The sequence below is a fragment of the Parasteatoda tepidariorum genome, chromosome 9 (assembly GCF_043381705.1).
Source record: "Parasteatoda tepidariorum isolate YZ-2023 chromosome 9, CAS_Ptep_4.0, whole genome shotgun sequence".
Classification (NCBI taxonomy): Eukaryota; Metazoa; Arthropoda; class Arachnida; order Araneae; family Theridiidae; genus Parasteatoda; species Parasteatoda tepidariorum.
In genome coordinates, this window is record NC_092212.1 from 45,012,949 (window position 1) to 45,029,652 (window position 16,704).

The 16,704-nt window shown below is 30.3% G+C and overlaps 1 protein-coding gene across 1 annotated transcript in view; it reads left to right on the plus strand.

Moving 5' to 3' along the window:
- The window catches only part of LOC107436813 (sodium/potassium/calcium exchanger 3), a gene marked incomplete in the record, with an annotated part of 191,248 nt that overhangs the window by 63,768 nt on the left and 110,776 nt on the right, over positions 1-16,704 (plus strand).

Genomic DNA, 16,704 nt, shown 5'->3' on the forward strand with positions numbered 1-16,704 from the left:
TGGATTTTACTCAAACTTCGAAACTCCTTTTTCTGATTTATTATCCAGTGAGGAATTCTAGAAATGGTACTGGAAAAATCAAAAGAAATTTCGAAGATACATTTACATTGGCCAAAAATTTGGAAAAAAGAGGACGGTTAAATCAAAAGAAAAAGAAATAAATTACTTTTTTGCATTAACTTCAGAAAAAGAACAAAACTTTAAAGAGATTGAAAGAGCTGGAAAAAAAAGTTAAAGCCGAAAGTATGACGAAGAGAAAAAAAATACTTAAAAAGATTTTAAAAAAAGCTTAAAAAATATAGGGAAAAGAGTAAACAAAAAAGTGATCTAATTATAATAATAATAAAAACAACATTGTATTACACAATGATAAACGCTCATAATTTAGAACGGACTATTAAACTGTGAGAAAAAAAATTAAAAACATTTTTTTTAAATTATGTATTCAAACATATTTTACTTTACATTCCATGACTGAAAAAAGTAACACTTTCCACGTTAACTGTGGTTATATGTTGTAATTCCAAGAAAAATCTTGCTTTTAGACATTTGTGTGGCCTGTGGATTCCTAACGAACATCAAACATTCTAAAAATTAAGTGCTCATTCACTGGAAAATTTAGTGTTTATTCACTGGTAAGAACTGTTCCTTCACTTGGTTATCTTACTACTTATTATTTAAACCACCAAAAGCTTAGAACAATATTATGTAAGTTATCTAAATGTTTTTTACATAATTTGCATTTAATAACAAATACGTCGACACTATCATTTAGCTGAAATTACAAATTTTGAGATTTTTATGATTTTTTTAAAGGCAAGCTAAGCTTAAGTGTTCCTTCACTGGTTTGTTTACCTTATAAGATGTTGAGAAATTTGCAATGTTGTGAGAGATGCTTAAAAATGTTGACTACGCATTTTTATTAATATTTATAAAATATATATTCAAGATTCATACGTATTTATTCATACGTATGTATATTATTGCAATTGTATCAGTTATTGAGTAAAAAAACTAAAAAATAAAAAGTAATCACATTAAGGAAGCACAATCTGTTGTATAATCATATTCTATCAGAAGCATGATTTTATAAAACTCGACATTCGTTGAAAAAAATGTTTTTTATTCAATAAAATGTTTTATTCAAATTTCTTTACTAAATTGCAAATCGATTTTTAGAAGACTTAAAAAGAAACATTGTATTTTATAGTTTAAAAAAATAAAAATAAAAAGATTAGCAAACGATTATTAGCGAAAAAAATATGAATGAAATTTTACGCGACGCGCGCGAAGTCATGTTCTCGCAAGTTTATCACATTTTAATATTAATCGCCCCATTTAATCATTTCTTTATTGTCGCCAAATTAATTTTTTTTAAATAATTAATTTTAATTTAATAATAATAAATAAAATCTAATAAATAAAAACTAATAAATAAAAACAACTTCTAATAAATAAAAACAGTTGAAACTTTAGATTTTTCAATTGAAAAATATGTAGATTAATATGGTATAAAAAAATTCATACCCTATAATTCAAAATTTTTTCATTTTCAATTTAATTAAATAATAAAAAATAATTAATAATAATTAAAAATTATTTTTTTCATGAAATTATCTTTCGGTAAGTGATTTTTATGACTGGGTGAAATTTTCTTTGAATTGCTTTATTAGTTTTAAAAATATGACTAAAAACGTAAAAAGTGAAATTAACATTAAGGGGTACGAACTTTGGATCGCTCTCCTGATCAAACTATGGGGACCATATTTCCCAGAATGCGGCTACCCCCTATAATTTGAAGGTTAAAAATCCAAATATGAAAAAAAAATTATATGTTTATTCAGAGAAAGTACGTTTTTGTGTCTGATTTCGTAACTTAATTAATAGTTAGCACTAATTAATTAGCATATTTGAGGTCACCTCCAGGAACCATTAAGATTGACACTTAGTTCCTGAAAATCCAATCATTAGAACGAAAGTTATTCAGGGTGATATCTTTCTTTTTTTTGCGGACTGTACCACAATTTATGTATAGTGAACGAAATAAAAAAAAAAAAAAACGGAACACCTTAACCTCTTCGAGACGGGCGAGTCATATATGCATTCTCAGGGTGGCGACAATCACGTTAAAAAAGATAAAACTGGCAGCCAAACTGTTTTTATAGTAGTTTATTTGTGGGCGAGGTAATAATAGTTTTCTTTATTTAAATCGCCAAGATTAAGTCTAAATTAAAAATTATATAGTTACACAACATAGATTGGATGTATTAGATTCAAAGTGAAAGCAAAAATAAGGTTGTCAAATTAGCAATTCCCAAACTTAAGCTACCGCTTTTTATTTTTTTACATCCTGTTGTCCGTAAATGTTGCGACAAACTTCTGTGGTAGTTTGGGCACATCATCAGGATTAAAACTGCACTGGAGTTCATGTCCGGAAATCTGATTGAACGCGGCTAATTTGTGAAGTACTATTTCTGAAGTTGGTAGTATTAATAAAGTTATTGTACTCAGCATTAGAAGCACACTAAGAAACTGCTCAAAATAGTGAAACGCCATGCAATTTTAATCCTAATGATGTGCCCCTAACTCCCCTAGAAGTTTATTGCAACATTTATGCGATCCCTTATTATAATCCCGTTTTTAAACTCATGTATTCCGAGAAAAAAAAAATTTAAAATGACAATAAAAAAACTGTTGCTTGGTTAGAGAAACTAATTGCAGATTTGAAATCCGCGACGCAAAAATATACAAGATATGTCTAGTAATTTTATACAACAGGAAAAAAAATATCCCCCAGTGTAATTTATATTTTTTAAAACTGTCTTTGAAACTCTTAATATATTACGGCTCTAATTTTAAAATTTTACAGATCTACAACCGTCAAATTTAGTTAGAAGAACCGATCTCTTATTTTGAAAGATACGCAAAAAGATATTTTAATAGTTACTAGAGATTAATTTAAAAATTCTCTAAGGGAATACATTAAGAATTTTAATGAGTCTACCCTGCAAATTTATAATCGGATTTCAACTTACATTATTCGTATTAATTAATTAAGAGATGCAGAGAAAAGCTTAAATTTATCTGCCTAAAAGTTGAAAGTGTTTATTATTTAGTAATGATTTTAATATGAAAATTTGAAGTGAATGATTGTAAACTAAGAGGTGGTTATTTTTAGAATGTAGAATGTGCATATTCTGCCATTTTTAAATATTCAAAGAGAATTTAAGAACCTTCTAATATGACAGGAAAATGCAACGTTTTAATTTAAATTAAAAGCATGGTGATTGGGGAATATTGTTTGCCAAATAAAGCCAAACCCGTTTTGGAAAGATTTTGATCATTTGAAAAGATTTTAATTTTGGACATTTCAATCTTTACCATGGATAAATGGTTTTATTTATTATGGATTAATTAATTTCTTTAATTTTTAATTTCGACATAAATAGATTATCAAGTATCAGCGCTGTGCGTTTTAAATGAAATGAATGGTATAATTCTAAGAAGTCAATGCGAGGAAGGCTAGCATTTTATATTATAATTTTGGTAATAAAGTACATTAGAACAAAATGAATAAACATTATCGAGAAATAGATTAGTGGTTAAAGTGTAGAGTCATTGACCGTTGGTTTGGTGATAATGTTTGTTCAGTTTTACTGAAATCCAGTCTCTGGTTACCGTCATATTATTTGCTTCCAATGACGTCATTTTCAGGGTTGCCGCAATTTTGCTTAACGTCATCCATGGTATTATTACCGTTATGCATTGTTATATATATTTCTTAAAATCGAAGTTGAACAGTCGACCTAATTTTAGGTTTACTACTACTAGTGTTCAACTTCATAGCCTTGTAATTTTGAACTCAATTCAGAAGACAAGGGAATTTCTAGATCAAGTACTGGGAGAAATTCGCCTTCGTGGACGAATTTCTGATAGAACTAACCCTCATTTGCGTCACATGAAGAGGAAGACCACGAAATCCGTCAACGTTCACCTTGACGACATTGGGACCCTAACCCATGATCCGTCTGCTACTGAGGATATTTTAAGTCAGCACTGTTGTCGGTGCGAGCAGGGTGCGGAATTCGTATCGACCAGCCATCGCTGGGATTCGAAGCCGGTTCACCTCATTGGAAGGCGAACGCTCTATCTCCTGAGCCACCACTGCTCACATATTATTATATATATTTTACCGGTATACATTATTGTATGGCTATTGGTTCAATTTCATAGATATTAGTTTCTTTTTCTCCAATCGCCAATTTCAAGAGGGTACCCGATTGTAAACTAATCCCTAATATCTAAATAAACAGAAATTAATTGCATAATCTTAATTTTTTTCCGCCGTAGATCTTAAACGTAGAGTTCTGCTACGTATTTTTGTATTCCAAACCACATTATATTCTCACTTCAAGCTTCCGTATTACTAGATAAATGTGAGGAAAAAACCCATGTACGATCTCAGATGCTCAATTAAAATTTCGTGACGATGAGTAAAACTTAAAAGGCACAAAGTCTCCTTGATATTACTATCGATCACATTATAAGCAAAGCTGCTGATACTTTTAACAGTATCAGGCTCTTTTCTTGGATCTAAATTAAGACTTTAACATTATGTAAAATTCTTACTTTACATCTCCAAGATTAGAACAACTCATATGTGTTACTTTCATATGTGTCCCCACAACAATGCATATGCCCAGGGCTCGAAGAAAGTCAGAAATTTTACCCGTCCCCGAGGACGGTTTGTCCAACAATGTACCCGTCCTCCTTTGAAACTAACCCGTAGCTTCTAAAAAAATAAAAATATAATTTTGTCTTATTTATTACAAACATTTATATAAATTGCACAATGAATTAGTAGTTACTAGGGTTACAAATACTAGGTTAATAATAGTAAAACCTAGTATTTGTTTTATGAAATAATTTAAATGACAAAGGTCAAGTTATCTGGAATGTCAATTTATCCGAGGGTACTTCGTTTTTTAAATGAAACAAATATGACGTTAGCCAGTTCCACAATCAAGTCAATGATTTACAGAGGTTTCTGCACAGAAATATGAAAGGGGTTTTCCATTTAGGTGGATGTTCATAATTGCGTTTAACATTTCTTGTTTAAGATCAGTAAGTAATGTGTTTTTTTGTAAGCTCATTGCTGAAAAGCCTCTTTCAACCACTGCAATACCCCCAGACAAAGAAAACATCAATTTCAAAGAGCGCAGTATGTTGCTGTATTTCTAGATTAGAGTGTCATTTTAGAAGTGAGGCGCTAGACTCTTGTAAGATAACAAAAATTGAAAATGTATCACGAGCATTAACGGGAAAATGGCTGTCCGCGCGGACGTCGGATTCGAGAAATTTGTTGTCCGCAGGGAATTTTTGACCGCCGAGGACGGGCGGACGGGTGGTTTTTCGAGCCCTGATATGCCCTAAAATGTGCATACGTTAATTTATACTTGCATATACATTATAAGAAACTCAATGTAAAAAGCATGCGTGGTGTAAGATTTCTAAATAAAGCAATTAAAAAAATAACAGGATCACTCAGATGCTTCAAATATACAGTCCCTTGCAAAACTATTAGATTCACTATAAGATTCCATGTAAAATCTTAATTATCAGGTGATACTATACAGCTTTATTGTTTTCACACGGCTGAAACCGGTTTGCACTTATTTACGTTCGTGTATCAATCAGTTAAATTAGACGATATATTATATAAATTTGACCATTGGTTAAATTAAACGATTTATTATATAAATATGGAATATTTATTATAACAGGTATTATATAAGTATATCAAAGTATTTATACCGAATTATTAGACGAACTGTAGTTTTTTAATAATTACACGTTGTGTACGTGTTTGTATGCAATACTTATACGTTTAAATATACATGAAATAGGTTTTTATTCAAGATGTTTTTATATACTTACTATTTGTATTTATTTTTAAAGCATTGCATTACAAAGTTAACCAATTGATACACGAATGTAAACAAATGCAAACCAGTTTCTGCACATTAAGTTCAGCACCAGTTCAGCACAAGAAACATTTCGATAAATGTTTTATTTTTATCATGTCTTAATCGTTGTAATTGTGAATTGTGCACCCAAATAAGATGCATTTTAAATCGATTTTTGAACATGATGTAATTATAGTGCATTCCGAAATAACGACAAGCAACATTTCGATAAATTTCGTAATCCTTAATAAGGAGCACAAATTATAATTCGTGCCTCTCAATAACGTCAAGATACATATTTTGTACAGAAATTGATAAATTTTTCTACATTTGTCATAAAACAATAATCAGGGTTTCAGAAGCTTCATGCTTTAACTAAATTTACAGATGTCTAATTTCGACATAAATAGATACTTAAGTATAAGTGCACTGCTTTTTAATTACAAATATTATAATGCAAAACTCAAGAAAACGCTAAAATTAGACATCATTATTTTTTCTAAAAATAGGGATAAAATGAACATTACTGAAAAACAGTTGCAATATAATAGAAATAACACAGAGAATTTCTATCATTAAATAAAAGAAATTATTCGCTGTTCTGTGAATGATTGGATTTGGTTTGTGATTTGAGATATACGATTCCGTTGAACATTTTTTTTTGCAACTAGCTTTCTGAAACAAAATACTAAATCTGCTCCACAATCCATTAGCCATTAACGATGAGTTTACCCTCTAACGGTATCTATGGAAACTGATTTTGACGTCACAGTGCCAATGGATTTAGGCTAAATGTTACATGGTCGGTGAATTTAAATACTCGGTACAGTATTTAAAGCATTATTTTTATGAACTTACAGTGAATTTTTAAACTGATTAAATAATTGGAGAAAAACATGTTTTTTTTTTATGAAAAGATTAAGCATAATATTTTACTTACAAAAAGGTTTTATTTTTTAAAATTGTTATGTTTTAAAGTTAAACTATTGTAAATCACCTTTTTAAAAGGTTGTGTTTGATTTAATAGCATTTTAATAATGCGATCCAAAATGATATCAGTGATAATTAGGCAGGTGTTTTATTAAAGAGTATAAAACATAATCTGTGAAGTATTATTTCTGAAATTGATAGTATTAATAAAGTTATTGTACTCAGCATTAGATATTGTAAATACTTAACTGACTTTATGTAGACTTGATTAAATAATTAATTTTTATATTAATTAAGTCAAAAAGAGAAACATCGAAAACATATTTTAAAGGGACAGTTGTGATAATATCTTTAAAAAAATCGTATTTTGCCTGAACCTGTCAAATTTAATAACTTCAATGTGGGTGCGTGTATCTTTTAAATTAAACATTAGAACGATTATTAATTATAAAATATAAACTGATTGACAATATTTATCCTTTTTTAACTATATATACTAATATTCCCTTTTTGTATGATAGATAAAACGTGGTTTGATAGGCAAACGGTTCGAGTTTTAGGACATTAATTTAAAGTAGGTGGCATGGGCACGATCGATAATGCATAGATCTCTATGCATATGATGGACAGATATAACGCGTGGATAATGCATAAAACAGAGGTTCAACGGGAATTTTCCAATACTCGGCTTAAGAAATTGTTGTAATACATTGAGTAATAAAATGAAATGTCGATACAAAATTTGCTCAATAGTCAACGTGACCAGCACGTTCTCCTGATCTTAAACAATCGAAAGCACGTAGTTAATAGCTGCCGAGTGATTAAATCACAAATTACTACTGTCACCGAACCGTGGCTAAGTCATTAAAGCTGTATTGATTAAGGTTCTCGAAAATGCCAGTCATTTCCTTGTCTAGGCGGTTAAATGCCTGTTATTACTGCCAGTGGTGGAAACTTTTGGTAGTGATATCTCAGGAACTATGCACCTTAATTTTCTGAAAATTTGATCGTTTGTTTTTTTAACTATAATGTACTAGTCCAATAAGTATGATTCTGTTTGTTGCAATTCTTCCAGGTGTAACAATTTAATTGGTAATGAAAAAAAGTCATAGTAAAAGGATGAAAGCATCTGTTTAGTTATAGCTGTCAACTAATACGGATATTTTACGTTTAGAATGTTTGAAAAATGTATACTTTTATGAGTTATAAATTTAATTTAAAATGATTTAGACCTCTACTGCATATAAATAAATTAAACTGCGTGTGTGGATGCATGGTATCATAGGATGATGTGCTTAAGTTATGGCAAAATAAAAGATGGAAATTTCCGCCTATAACTGTAATCATACCTAACACTTCATAATCATACCCAAAGAGCAGTGTAAAGTTGATTTTCATGTCCAAATCAACCTTTATCACAAAGCTCAATAAAATTTGTGAATGATTAGCAAATAAACTATGCAAACTTGAAACAATGATAAATTTGACATAGCTAGTTTACGAGCTATGAGATTCGCACTTACATAAACAATAAATCATAAACAATAAACATAAATCTTGCATAAACAATTCTTTTATATTGATATTGAATATGCCTTTACAAGACAAGGCTAGAAAAATCTTCTGAAATCTAGGAGGAAACATTATTCGCAAGTCAAGAGTAGAAAGCTTTCTCAAACCCAGGATAAATTCACCGTCTCAAGCTTTATTTAAGTTTTATTACTACCACTGAAACAAGGTTTATTTGCCCAGATTTACTTTACTGAGTTTTATATACTTTCTTTAACACTTTAAAAGTGAAAGTTGGCTTGATCATTAAGTTTTCAACACAAGCATAATGCTGCATTTTAATCTTAGGCAAAGCTAGGATGTCAAAAAATTAAAAGCAGGATTTACTGTAAAAGCTTAAAAAGGAATTTTTTGCTTGTCTTTTATTTAATCTTTAAGGAAACAAGCTAGACTTACTAATATTTTTACTAAGTTTAAAAAAAGATTATTAGGTTAACCTTTTTATTAAAACCAAATAAAAATACTACGTTTGCCGTAAGATTGTGTGTTATCTAGGATTTAAGGAAATCTTCCTAGCAAAAGTTAGCAGGCATAATTTAAATTAAAAGCATTCTTGCTACTATTTTTTTTACACGTTCATATTTTTTGAATATTTGAATCACACTAGCGAATCAATGAGAAGGATACCTTTAATTATTTACTTATATTAATTTATCTATTAAGGATAATGGTTGAAATAAGCTTTTAAACTTAGCATAACTTACAAACTAATGTCGATTAATTTTTAATGTCTTTATTGTTACATTAAACTCGACTTTACGACGCATCTTTAAATTATTTTTATAAAACCAATTTTAACCATTTTTAACTAATATTAATAACTGCTTAAACTATTTAATGACTTAATTTTAATTTTATCATAATCGTTTAATTAAATAATTACGAAAATGTTATTAAAAAATTATCAAGACTTTCATACCTACTAACAATTAGACTGATTTGTTAGAAACTTTATAATTTCTAAGTAAACTGTTTTCTCCTCCAGTATTTAATTAAAAAAAATAATAATAAATAAGTAAATAAATAAAATAACATATTTGGTTAAAACAATTTTAAGTCTATATTAATTTAAGAAAATCTTTTGACAATTTATGTGCTTAAAGCATGTCTAACCTAATTTAAATTATTTTATACGGAAAAGAAGAAATTTATTTTTAAAAGAGTAGTTGATTAGATAGGGGAAGATAAGTATTTCAAAATAATCTGCTTGCTCAAACATGTTTACTTTTCTTCTACACAACTTCTTTAAAATTTGAAAACTCTCTTTTTCACTATTTATTCTAAGTTTTAAATTTATCTTATTGAACTATTTTTTTACCTAGGTTGGTTGGCTTTGAAGGATTTCGTAGGTAATTTAATCTATTCCTAAATCGTTGGAAAATGAAATCTTTTGAAAAACTTGTAAGTTAAGAGTATTGCAATGAAATTGAATTTAACGAACACGTTGGTTTTTCTCGTTTAATACTTAAATATTTTAATTTATTCCAGACAATGGAATAAATTAACCGTGTAATGGGACTATCATTTTCAAAAATTGTGTATTGTTGGTTGTAACGCTGCAGCAATTATATTGAAATTAAATATTGTTTCGGTTCATTAGCGCATATGTGATCTATAAATCTGTAATATCAATAACAAGTTTTTAAAAATTAACTTATATACAATTTTGCATAAAAGGAAAGCTATTCCTTTTTTAGCATTTTATATTGAAGATTTGTTTTATAATCGTAGGCAGCACTTGCTTTAATAAAAATGTTTAGGATTTAAGTAATAATTTTTGTTTATTAAAGCACAGGTAATTTATAAATTCGTATTATTAATTACAAATTTTCAAAAATTAAGTTATGTGCAATTTTGTAATAAACACAATAGATACCTTATTTAGGATTTTTCTGCAAAAGATTTTTCGTAAAAGTAGCCTTTGATTCATCAAATTTGTTTTAAAATAATTTAAACAGATAAAAGTAATTGTGATGCCACAATTGGCATTACATACTTATTTCTTACCTTTTAAAATATCTTTAATTACTTAAGCTTATTTTATAAATCGTTTTATATTTAAAATAAATCAAAGAGTTAATCTTTTAAAGCCAACATAAAATATTTTATCCTTTTTATCGATCAATGTAACGGATACTTTTTATTTCATTACTAATGCAGACTCATTAATTCACTGCCGTGCCTAATCGGAAACAAAAATTTATTTATAACTTTTTGATTCTTACCGCAAATATGTTTCAGTTGCATGGTTGTAAGAATTCCCATAAGTTTGTTGGCTACTCGTGATCGCCAAGGTATTTTTAAACCCCATATTGATTGTGCGGGGTAGACTTTGTTTTGGCTATGTTATATTTTGATAATTCGCCAATTTTGGATCTCCTACCCATGCTTTTCCTGTGTCCGTCGGGAACAATTGCATTCACTTTTAATTTCAAATTTGTGGCGGTACTCCAGCCCCAACCGGTTAAAAATGTAATTTTAATAAGAATGCTAACTTAAACTTTTAAGGGAGAGTGTCTGATTTGATCCCTTTAAGGGATTGCTTTTTCTCTATGATTTTTAATTTTGTACATGGCCATTGTTACATTATACATCATACCAATTCTTGCTTAATAAATAAATTTGTTACTTAAAAGATTTTTATTGATTCCTGGAGATAATCATCTTACTACGTCCATAATTTAAGATGTATTTTTAGCGGCCAAGTAAATCCATGATGAATTTCTATATTATCACTATATGCTAATAATGGCCATCACCACTATCACCATAGTAATTTAAACTTATCTATAAAATACCTGAAAATTTTATTCATCTGTCATTCTTTATTCGAATTGTACTGTTTCAGCCATCAACCCAAAATAACTCCTCTTTCTACAATTTATAAATTTTAATTATTTAATACTCTTCAATTTTGGTTTCGTATTTTCGATTGAGCAGTTAGTGTTGCCCTCGCTGGCAGATGCTGAGGATTTGCATTGTTCGTACACTCATTTACAAACGAGTTTCCGAGCTTTTTTTTTAAAAATATTATGTTCTTCATTATTTTCAACTCGAGAGGAAATAGAGTCATTATGTCTAACCAAGTGACTTAAATCAGATTTACAGAGATGCCAACTGCTCCGGACACGCCAAAATAATTAAAAAAAACGGTAAATAACTACTAACTAAATTTTGCAAATATTTGACTATTTTTGCTTGCTTTTTAAAAGAGGTACAGCATGACATAAGAAGTACCATGACATGGTGAATTATATAAGCCTCTGAATTATTTAGAAATAGTGGTGGATAAAAATCAACTAAATTGAATTCATTAAACCAAGAATCTCAATTGATAAACTGCCACTTTAAAATATTTATTTGCTGTCTGGACCAAGTTGGCATCTATAGATTTAATTGAATACTGTAAGTGACGTCACGCATCAACCTGATTGGCTTCTGAATCGACAAATGCTACGATTTATCCACGATGACGTCAATTGCAGGTATCCAATTTTTATATCTTTACTGCTCGATAAAATGTTTAGGAAAAAGTGTAAAAGTTTGCAGCTATGTTTGTAGATAATGTAAATGATATTTTAAGAATATGATGTCATTCGAAGGTAATCCTCTTTTTTTTTCTTAAAAAAAAACAGGATTCGTATGAACCTGGTAAAAGTCATGAAGTGTTATCAATGCATTTCCACGATTGCTTTGTATACTATACCTCCTGCCCATCTTATATACTTTATGTTTTCATGATACTGCTGACTCTTTCATGTGTATCCCCCGTTTGTGTAATATCTCATACACTCATCTAAAAAGTATAACAAGATTCTGAAAGAAAACACTTCAAAATATTACATAAAAAATACAATTCATGCAGACCTAAAATTTCACTTCTCCCATCATCATTTCACAAAAATTAATAAGAACTTTTTTCATAATGCAATAAAGCGGAAGGTGGCCAATTTCAATAAACTATTTGATTATGAAAATTCTCCAGAAACATAATCTTTCAATAGCATTACTCCGCTGCAGTGACGTCATTCTTTTAACTTTATGAAATTATCATTGTGTTTAAACGTCCAATAACTATTAGTGCAAATAATTCAAGAAATATCTGATATTTTAGAACATATAATTTTTATTTGTTTAAACGTTCATTTACCTTCAATGCAGTAATTTAGGATATATCTGATATTTTATTACAATACAGCAATTTTAGAGTATTGATCTAAACTAAATCTTTTATTTTCTTCTTTCATTTTTGTCATGAACAAAGCTTCATTGCATAAATTACGCATTCTAACTCTCAACTAGGTAAAAGCACTTAAGGCCAATTACCTAGATTTTCCAACAAGAAAAAGATGAGCAATCTGAATTTAAATTACACAAATTAATTTTGTTTTGATATTCTTGTTCAGAAATTGTAACTTGTAAGTGCTACCGCAAATGTATCACGAAAATCTAAGATGTTTTTAAAATTATTTTCCGACCATTTTTAGACAAATTTGACAATTCAGGTTCCTTGGGGTATTCGTCCACTTTTCTTTCGAGGTTAATATCTTCCATACCTGTACTATGCATGATTCTTTATCACCTTACGAGATCATCGCCAACAAAATCAATTATTTTTATTTTTTGAAATGCCGGATGCTATTTAGGCAAAGTATGAAATAATCGTCCTGATGAGGTTATTATGTAAATGATGTGCATGTTACTGTGAATGACTGAAATCGGTGGTTGTTGACTTTCACCGGTGAATGTTGACAATCAAATTAGTCGCTTTGGTGAATGTCCGAAATATTTATTACATCCGATTTGATATTAATTTATTCGTGGATATATTACATTTATTCGGTATTTTAATACTTACTGACGATAGATTAGAACAAACATCAGTGTTTGGAGTATCGGGCAAATATATACCGGGCAGTGGCACTTGACCTTAAAAAAACATCAGTGTAGGTTATACCGGGCAAATGTGTACCGGGCAGTGGCACTTGACCTTAAAAAAACATCAGTGTAGGGTATATCGGGCAAATGTATACCTGGCAATGGCACTTGACCATAAAAAAAACATCAGTGTAGGGTATACCGGGCAGTGGCACTGAACCTTAAAAAAACATCAGTGGAGGGTATACCGGGCAAATGTATACCGGGCAATGGCACTTAACCAGACCTAGTATGACTAGACCTTTGGTAAATGTCCGAAATATATACTAGGTCTAGTACCATTTTCGCTATAGCTTAAATATTTAAAAAAAATTGTAAATTGTAGGAGACCAACAAATGATATCAATTCAGAGTTATAAAATTCTGCATACTTCTTAATGATGGTAGTTGATAACTTTTCCATTCATAAAAAGAATTAAGTGAATTCAGCTTTTTCGTCCAACTTTGAAAATGATTTATTTACTTTAAATATTTGCAAAAATATGAGACACATTAAAAACACAAATACTGTAACTAGTAACTTTACAGTAACATTTTGTTAAATTACGTGCAATTCAAATTGTAAGAATTTTGATGGAAAAGACAAATATAAAATATTCTTAATCTTTTAAAATAAACTATCTAAAGTCAACCTAATGTCACAAATGACACAGTCTCCTTTAAATTCTTTGTCATTAAAGATATTAAAGCAGTTTACATAATTAGAAATGAAAAAAAAAAATTTAAATGTTGTGCAACAATTTATATATTTATGTTAAAAACCATGAAGTTTACTCAAAATTGTAATTTTAGGAGCAGATGAAAGTTCTTAACAAACACATTAACAGACATTCCAAATGAGGTTTTATCACGCAAATAAATTACCACGCGATGTGTTTCTCATTTTGTTCATTTTATTTTCAAAGACTAAAACTTAATTCCTTAAGTTGAAATTATAAGAGCACTTTTATTGTCATACAATTAAGTTGAAATGTATTTTTTACCACTGTGGTGGTAGTACTTTATTTATTCACATCGCATTAGATCTGCTCAATAAGCTTTTGGTGATGATCTGAGAAATATCAATGAGGAAGATCTTCAGAAAGTTTTCCACGAAGGCAAATTTTCTCTGATACTTCATCCAGGAGTTCCCTTGTCTTCTGAATTTAGTTCGAAATTACAAGGCTACGGAGTTGAACATTAGTAGTAGGGGTTTACTTATTTATTAATTGTGTTCTTTAGAAATGATTTTCGAATTCTCGATTAATTTATTGTTCTAAATTTTGTCAAATTTTCTAACTTTTCATGTTTTGAGTTTCCTCTTGTTTGTGGATTTTTCTTTACGGCTGCCTCGCCGTAACTCTTCTTTTTGAAATTGCATATGTTTTCATGGGCTTTGGACAAATTCTGGTCCATTACATCATCAAAATATGCTTGCTACCTTTTTTCAATGTTTCTTTTTTTATTTTTTATTAATGTCTCGCCTGTTATGTCTGAACACTCAAACATCTAAATTCTATTTTCTGAACTTTTGCTAATTTTAAGATTTCACTAAATTCTTTGAGGCCTTCTGTTTGGAGGCAGGGAATCTTTGCATCTTGGTGAGGTCGCTGCTCTGCACGCATGGCGTCCAACCTACATCAACCAGGGTTCTCTCTGGAGTTGCTTCTGCCTCCCTTGCCCATTTTTCCGACGTGTTGCCATGGATCTCCACGAAGCCTACCTTTTAGAATCCTCTTTTTCTTTCGCTGAGAGGTCAACGTGCGCGCACTTAGAGTCTACAGTATTCTCCGGACGCCCCCTAACGGGGCGGGACGGGGTTAAGCTTCGATTAGTAGTCGTAAACCCAAAAAATTGGGTTAGCTGTTCAACGACAGTTAAAAAATAAATTGAAGAAGGTCCGAAAGACATGCCTTTAAAATTATAAGCTCCTTCCCCTCTTTAGTAGCCCGATGATCTGCGGGCGAAGTTGAGAACTTGACGATAAAACAGTTTAACGATAACTCATACAGCGCACACTCGGTCCATTCGCAGGCTGATCAAAGCTCACTGACCGCTGCCAGTGATGCTTGGCTTTGGTGTTCTACTGGGAATCGTGCCCTTACGATCATTCAACAGCGGGACTTATAATACAGAAAAAACAACAAACTAACATTGTAAAATAATTTAACTATTAAAAATAATGTTTATTATTAGTTTAAAAGCAAAAATTCATAATTAATAACGAGAAGATATTATCCAATATTTTTTTAAATAGCTAACAGGCTTGCTTCTCTTTTTGACATCCGGGAATACTCGTAATTTATTATTCTTTTTCTTCTTCTTAAAATTCGATGCTTTTATTGAAAAAAAATATATATAATTTTGATGACCAATTACATAAATACTAGGAGGCTTCGCCCCCAGCTCGCTGGTGCTCACCAACCCCCGGAACTGCCTTCGCAGTTCATTTCGGATTGCTTCACAATCCGATGCTCGCTTTGCTCGCTCATTGGATACACTCTTAACGTCTAGCTTTCGTATACTTTTTTGAATACTGAAGTTCCGAAAACTTTTCACTGTAGAAAATTCTAAACCTGTGCAGTTCAATATTAATTTGAAATTGCAAACAGTTCACATATTTTTCTTAATCACACTATTCAAAATTTCAGTTGTTGAGAAAAGTAACTGTTGTAAGTTTTGTTTTAAAGTCTTTCCCACCAGAGGGCTACAATATGAAATAGTAATAACCAGAGGGCTACAATATAAAACAATATGAAATAGTACTGAACGCCGGATGTAAAGCATTGGCTTCGATGAAGATAATTTTGTGAGAATTTTTTTGATAATTCGGTGAGAATTCACCCGATCATATGATGCTCACTACGTGCTCTTGCGCGCCGAACCCTATCAATTAAAAATGAAAACTGTTGCCAACGCGAGAAAAGAAATATCATCGGTTTTATTGATACATACGTATTAGCGTTTTATATAATACTAGGAGGCTCCGCCCTCTGCTCGCTAACGCTCGCCAACCCCCGAGAATTGCTACGCAATCCTATGTGGTTCACGCCGTGAACCATTACTCGCTGCGCTCGCTCGCCAATGAACACAATGTTCTAGCACAAAGACATAATATATTATCATCAAAGACATAGTATTTTATCATCAAAGACACAGTATTGTACTTGTCAAAGTAGAAGAATTCTACCAATGTTCTTTTTGGCTTTTAAAAAAGTATATTAGCTATTTAGATTGTACATGGTGAAAAAATCAAAACATTAGCTAAATAAGAAACATATTAGCAAAATAAATTATCAAATATTGCTTCACTAATATTCTG